Source organism: Salmo salar, unplaced genomic scaffold (genome assembly GCF_965601325.2).
Source record: "Salmo salar unplaced genomic scaffold, fSalSal1 ptg000424l, whole genome shotgun sequence".
Classification (NCBI taxonomy): domain Eukaryota; kingdom Metazoa; phylum Chordata; class Actinopteri; order Salmoniformes; family Salmonidae; genus Salmo; species Salmo salar.
The window spans coordinates 320,622-327,500 of NW_027675384.1; positions in this window are offsets into that span (position 1 = coordinate 320,622).

Below are 6,879 nucleotides of genomic sequence, written 5' to 3' on the forward strand. Positions count from 1 at the left end.
AGCCTAGCATCGTGTGACACCGGGAGATAATTGCTTGGGAAGTTTAACGAGTTCGTGTTGCCATGGGGATATCGGTTACTAAGGAGTACTGTCTGCATGGGTAGCTGTGCTGCCTTGGACTTGGTGAGGAAACCTGCATGGAACTGCCATACTTCGCTGAGGGAATATCTACCATGTAGTGAGTAACCACAATGTGAGGTGCTTATAAATAAATACATTGGTAATGGTGAGAGGTTAGCATGTTTTGTTGTAGCCTCTGTTATTGGTAATGGTGAGAGGTTAGCATGTTTTGTTGTAGCCTCTGTTATTGGTAATGGTGAGAGGTTAGCATGTTTTGTTGTATCCACTGTTATTGGTAATGGTGAGAGGTTAGCATGTTTTGTTGTAGCCTCTGTTATTGGTAATGGTGAGAGGTTAGCATGTTTTGTTGTATCCACTGTTATTGGTAATGGTGAGAGGTTAGCATGTTTTGTTGTATCCACTGTTATTGGTAATGGTGAGAGGTTAGCATGTTTTGTTGTAGCCTCTGTTATTGGTAATGGTGAGAGGTTAGCATGTTTTGTTGTAGCCTCTGTTATTGGTAATGGTGAGAGGTTAGCATGTTTTGTTGTATCCACTGTTATTGGTAATGGTGAGAGGTTAGCATGTTTTGTTGTAGCCTCTTATTGGTAATGGTGAGAGGTTAGCATGTTTTGTTGTAGCTTCTGTAACTTTCTCACTCATTATTATTCGATTCATTTATGATTTTTCTTAATCATGCATCATCAGGATGCTTTTAGTAGTGTTTAGAAACATGTTATCTACTCACTTAAAAATAAAATGACTCCAGTCACCATCTGTAATGAACACGATGGGAGACAGAGAGCTGGTTTCAAGCGCAGGGCTCAGCAGGTGTTTATTGTAAAGGACCACAGGATGAGGCATGTAGCTGGGTCCAGGGGCAGGCAGAAGGTCATACACAGGGGGTCCAAAAAGGCAACAGTACAGGCAGGGAAACGGCAAAAGGCATCATTAGTGAGGCAGGCAAAAACTATCATTCATGGGAGGAGTAAATTACGGGAAATGCAGCACTCCGAATAGCCTTGTGTCACAAAACAAACAACACTTAACAATGATGGGGGTGCAAAGAACTGAACTAAATAGAGTTTGATAATGACATACAGGTGTGTGAACAGGTGATCAGAATTCAGGTGACTGGGATCTGGAGAGTGAGCTGCGTTCAGGGGGATCTATGTGTTTGAGAGTGTGAGCTGGAAGCAGACGTTACACCATCCACCATTTTAATATTGGACAAAACACAACCCAAAACACAACCAAAACAAACTGAAAAATCAATCAACGAGTTTGAGTCACAAGCTTAATGTAGTCGCTGCGTTCAAGGAATATCGGATCAAATACTCAACTTGTGACTACTTTAAGCCACTATGAGTGAATTGGTCAGAAAACATATGACTTCTTTAAATAGTGGGACTAGATACATAAAGTGCTTTCATTTTTCTAAATGGTGAAACAGATATGTATGAAAATATCCTCAAATAAAAGGTGACATTATATACTGTCACCTCATATGAAACATTTGATCTGAAATCCAAAATGTTGGAGTTTAGAGCCTCATTTAAAATGTTTGCTTCACTGTCAAAATAGCTATGGTGTGGACTGTATACTCAATACAATCTAAATCTGATACTTCACTGTCAGTCTTCTGACTGATACTGCTTTTTAAACTGGTCTGGTCAGTCTACTCAAATATTTGTACTATATATGTTTCTATCTGCAGGCAATACTTTGATCATTTGTCATTTTTAATGATGATACATTAATTTACGAATAGATATGTAAGGTTTCAGGACACTGATATCTGAAAAATGTTGAAAAATTATACTGCCACTATTTTCACCACCAAAGCATAGCAGTGTGATTTTAATTTGATTTGACTCTTTGCAGGCTGTCAGGCTGTGGAGTCACAGAGGAAGGCTGTGATTCTCTGGTCTCAGCTCTGGAGTCAAACCCCTCACACCTGAGAGAGCTGGACCTGAGTAACAATGACCTGAAGGATTCAGGAGTGAAGCTGCTCTCTGCTGGACTGGAGGATCCACACTGCAGACTGGAGACTCTGAGGTCAGTATTCCTGTAGTTGGTCAACAAGTGATAACTCTTCACCAGATCCACATGTGTTTACCAGACACACATAGTCCACACCATATGTGTTTGGACAGTGAAGCTTACAGTTTTAAATGTGGTGCTATGCTCCAGCATTTTGGATTTGAGATGTTTCATATTAGGTGACCTTATAGAATGTCACCTTTTATTTGAGGGTATTTTCATGCATATCTGTTTTACCGTTTAGAAATTAAAGCACTTTCTGTACGTAGTTCTCCCATTTGAATAAGTCTTAATTATTTGGACAAATTCACTTATATTGTATTCAAGTAGTCATAAGTTTAGTAGTTGTACCATATTCCATGCCTGCAGTGATTACATCAAGCTTGTGATTCTACAAACTTGTTGAATTCATTTTTCAGTTTGTTTTGGTTGTGTTTTGGATGTTTTTCCTAATAGAAACTGATTGGTGAATAATGTCCTGTCATTTTGGAGTCACTTCACTTGTATTGTCAGTAAGAATAGAAGATGTTTCTGAACACTTCTACATTCATGTGGATGCTACCATGATTATGAATAATCATGAATGAATCGTGAATGATGATGAATGAGAAATTTACAGAGGCACAAAAATCAGACCCCCTCTGTTATTGGTGTTATTCTGTATACTTCTGGCCCTTCTTTGGACACTGTGTTAACTAACCTCCAGACGAGCTTCAATGCCATACAGCTCTCCTTCCGTGGCCTTCAACTGCTCTTAAATACAAGTAAAACTAAATGCATGCTCTTCAACCGATCGCTGCCTGCACCTGCCCACCTGTCCAGCATCACTACTCTGGATGGTTCTGACTTAGAATATGTGGACACCTACAAATACCTAGGTGTCTGGTTAGACTGTAAACTCTCCTTCCAGACTCACTTTAAGCATCTCCAATCCAAAGTTAAATCTAGAATTGGCTTCCTATTTCGCAACATAGCATCCTTCACTCATGCTGCCAAACATACCCTTATAAAACTGACCATCCTACCTATACTCGACTTCGGCGATGTCATTTACAAAATAGCCTCCAATACCCTACTCAATAAATTGGATGCAGTCTATCACAGTGCCATCCGTTTTGTCACCAAAGCCCCATATACTTCCCACCACTGCGACCTGTACGCTCTCGTTGGTTGGCCCTCGCTTCATACTCGTCGCTAAACCCACTGGCTCCAGGTCATCTATAAGACCCTGCTAGGTAAAGTCCCCCCTTATCTCCGCTCACTGGTCACCATAGAAGCACCCACCTGTAGCACGCGCTCCAGCAGGTATATCTCTCTGGTCACCCCCAAAGCCAATTCCTCCTTCGGCCGCCTCTTCTTCCAGTTCTCTGCTGCCGATGACTGGAACGAACTACAAAAATCTCTAAAACTGGAAACACTTATCTCCCTCACTAGCTTTAAGCACCAGCTGTCAGAGCAGCTCACAGATTACTGCACCTGTACATAGCCCATCTATAATTTAGCCCAACTACTTCTTCCCCTACTGTATTTATTTATTTAGCTCCTTTGCACCCCATTATTTCTACTTTGCACTTTTTTCCACTGCATATCTACCATTCCAGTGTTTTACTTGCTATATTGTATTTACTTTGCCACCATGGCCTTTTTTTGCCTTTACCTCCCTTATTTCACTTCATTTGCTCACATTGTATATAGACTTATTTTTCTACTGTATTATTGACTGTATGTTTGTGTAATACCCTTGTTTGAACCAAGTATTGAGTTTATTTGTTACAATTAATTGGTATTATATTTAAAAGATGATTGAATTGCTCCTAAACTGTAATGTTGTTAATGCATTATGCTTTTTGAAGAAATATTTATTTAATGTATAAGTGAATAGTTTGTTTTACTTTGAAGTTTAAGTTTTGACCAATAAGGTCGCTTGTTAAGTTGTGGCCAATTGGAGTTGACCTGGTTAACGGGAGGGAAAAAGACGTTGATGAAAGGATGGACGTTTTACCTCAGGACGGTTGGTGAAGAAAAATTATAAAAGAAGACGACAGAACTACAACAAAACCCATAGCTACTAAGACATGAAGGGAAATACATGTTTTATTTAATAAAAGAGTTGTTATAATTTAGTTAAAACTTAGTAAAGACTGAAGCTACCGTCTCGTCGTGGAGGTATTAGCCAGCCTAGAGGTTAGCCTAGCATCGTGTGACACCGGGAGATAATTGCTTGGTAAGCTTAACGAGTTCGTGTTGCCATGGGGATATCGGTTACGGCTAAGGAGTACTGTCTGCATGGGTCGCTGTGCTGCCTTGGACTTGGTGAGGAAACCTGCATGGAACTGCCATACTTCGCTGAGGGAATATCTACCATGTAGTGAGTAAGCACAATGTGAGGTGCTTATAAATAAATACATTGGTAATGGTGAGAGGTTAGCATGTTTTATTGTAGCCTCTGTTATTGGTAATGGTGAGAGGTTAGCATGTTTTGTTGTAGCCTCTGTTATTGGTAATGGTGAGAGGTTAGCATGTTTTGTTGTAGCCTCTGTTATTGGTAATGGTGAGAGGTTAGCATGTTTTGTTGTAGCCTCTGTTATTGGTAATGGTGAGAGGTTAGCATGTTTTGTTGTAGCCTCTGTTATTGGTAATGGTGAGAGGTTAGCATGTTTTGTTGTAGCCTCTGTTATTGGTAATGGTGAGAGGTTAGCATGTTTTGTTGTAGCCTCTGTTATTGGTAATGGTGAGAGGTTAGCATGTTTTGTTGTAGCCTCTGTTATTGGTAATGGTGAGAGGTTAGCATGTTTTGTTGTAGCCTCTGTTATTGGTAATGGTGAGAGGTTAGCATGTTTTGTTGTAGCCTCTGTTATTGGTAATGGTGAGAGGTTAGCATGTTTTGTTGTAGCCTCTGTTATTGGTAATGGTGAGAGGTTAGCATGTTTTGTTGTAGCCTCTGTTATTGGTAATGGTGAGAGGTTAGCATGTTTTGTTGTAGCCTCTGTTATTGGTAATGGTGAGAGGTTAGCATGTTTTGTTGTAGCCTCTGTTATTGGTAATGGTGAGAGGTTAGCATGTTTTGTTGTAGCCTCTGTTATTGGTAATGGTGAGAGGTTAGCATGTTTTGTTGTAGCCTCTGTTATTGGTAATGGTGAGAGGTTAGCATGTTTTGTTGTAGCCTCTGTTATTGGTAATGGTGAGAGGTTAGCATGTTTTGTTGTAGCCTCTGTTATTGGTAATGGTGAGAGGTTAGCATGTTTTGTTGTAGCCTCTGTTATTGGTAATGGTGAGAGGTTAGCATGTTTTGTTGTAGCCTCTGTTATTGGTAATGGTGAGAGGTTAGCATGTTTTGTTGTAGCCTCTGTTATTGGTAATGGTGAGAGGTTAGCATGTTTTGTTGTAGCCTCTGTTATTGGTAATGGTGAGAGGTTAGCATGTTTTGTTGTAGCCTCTGTTATTGGTAATGGTGAGAGGTTAGCATGTTTTGTTGTAGCTTCTGTAACTTTCTCACTATTATTCATGATTCATTCATGATTTTTCTTAATCATGGCATCATCAGGATGCTTTTAGTAGTGTTTAGAAACATGTTATCTACTCACTTGTAAATAAAATGACTCCAGTCACCATCTGTAATGAACACGATGGGAGACAGAGAGCTGGTTTCAAGCGCAGGGCTCAGCAGGTGTTTATTGTAAAGGACCACAGGAGGAGGCAGGTAGCTGGGTCCAGGGGCAGGCAGAAGGTCATACACAGGGGGTCCAAAAAGGCAACAGTACAGGCAGGGAAACGGCTAAAGGCATCATTAGTGAGGCAGGCAAAAACTATCATTCACAGGAGGATTATATACCGTCACCTCATATGAAACATTTGATCTGAAATCCAAAATGTTGGACTTTAGAGCCACATTTAAAATGTTATCTCCACTGTCAAAATAGATATGGTGTGGACTGTATACTCAATACAATCTAAATCTGATACCTCACTGTCTGTCTTTTGACATATACTGCTTTTAAACTGGTCTGGTCAGTCTACTCAAATATTTGTACTATACATGTTTCTATCTGCAGGCAATACTTTGATAATTTGTAATTTATAATATGATACATTAATTTCTGAATAGATATGGAAGGTTTCAGGACACTGATGTATCTGAATATGTTGAAGAAATATACTGCCACTATTTTCACCACCAAAGAATAGCAGTGTGATTTTAATATGATTTGACTCTTTGCAGGCTGTCAGGCTGTCTAGTCACAGAGGAAGGCTGTGCTTCTCTGGTCTCAGCTCTGAGGTCAAACCCCTCACACCTGAGAGAGCTGGACCTGAGCTACAATCACCCAGGAGACTCAGGAGTCAGACTGCTCTCTGCTGGACTGGAGGATCCACACTGCAGACTGGAGAAACTCAAGTATGTAGAGGGTTTATGTCAATGTTCATATCAGACATGTTTGACTTTTCAGGCTAGTTAAGACAAACATTCTGACCACCACTTGGACAAAGTTATATGGTGACTGTGTGACTGTGTGACTGTGTGACTGTGTGACTGTGTGTGTGTGTGTGTGTGTGTGTGTGTGTGTGTGTGTGTGTGTGTGTGTGTGTGTGTGTGTGTGTGTGTGTGTGTGTGTGTGTGTGTGTGTGTGTGTGTGTGTGTGTGTGTGTGTGTGTGTGTGTGTGTGTGTGTGTGTGTGTGTGTGTGTGTGTGTGTGTGTGTGTGTCCTGTCTGTGTGTGTGTGTGTGTCCTGTCTGTGTGTCCGTGTGTGTATGTCCTGTGTGTGTGTGTATGTCCTGTGT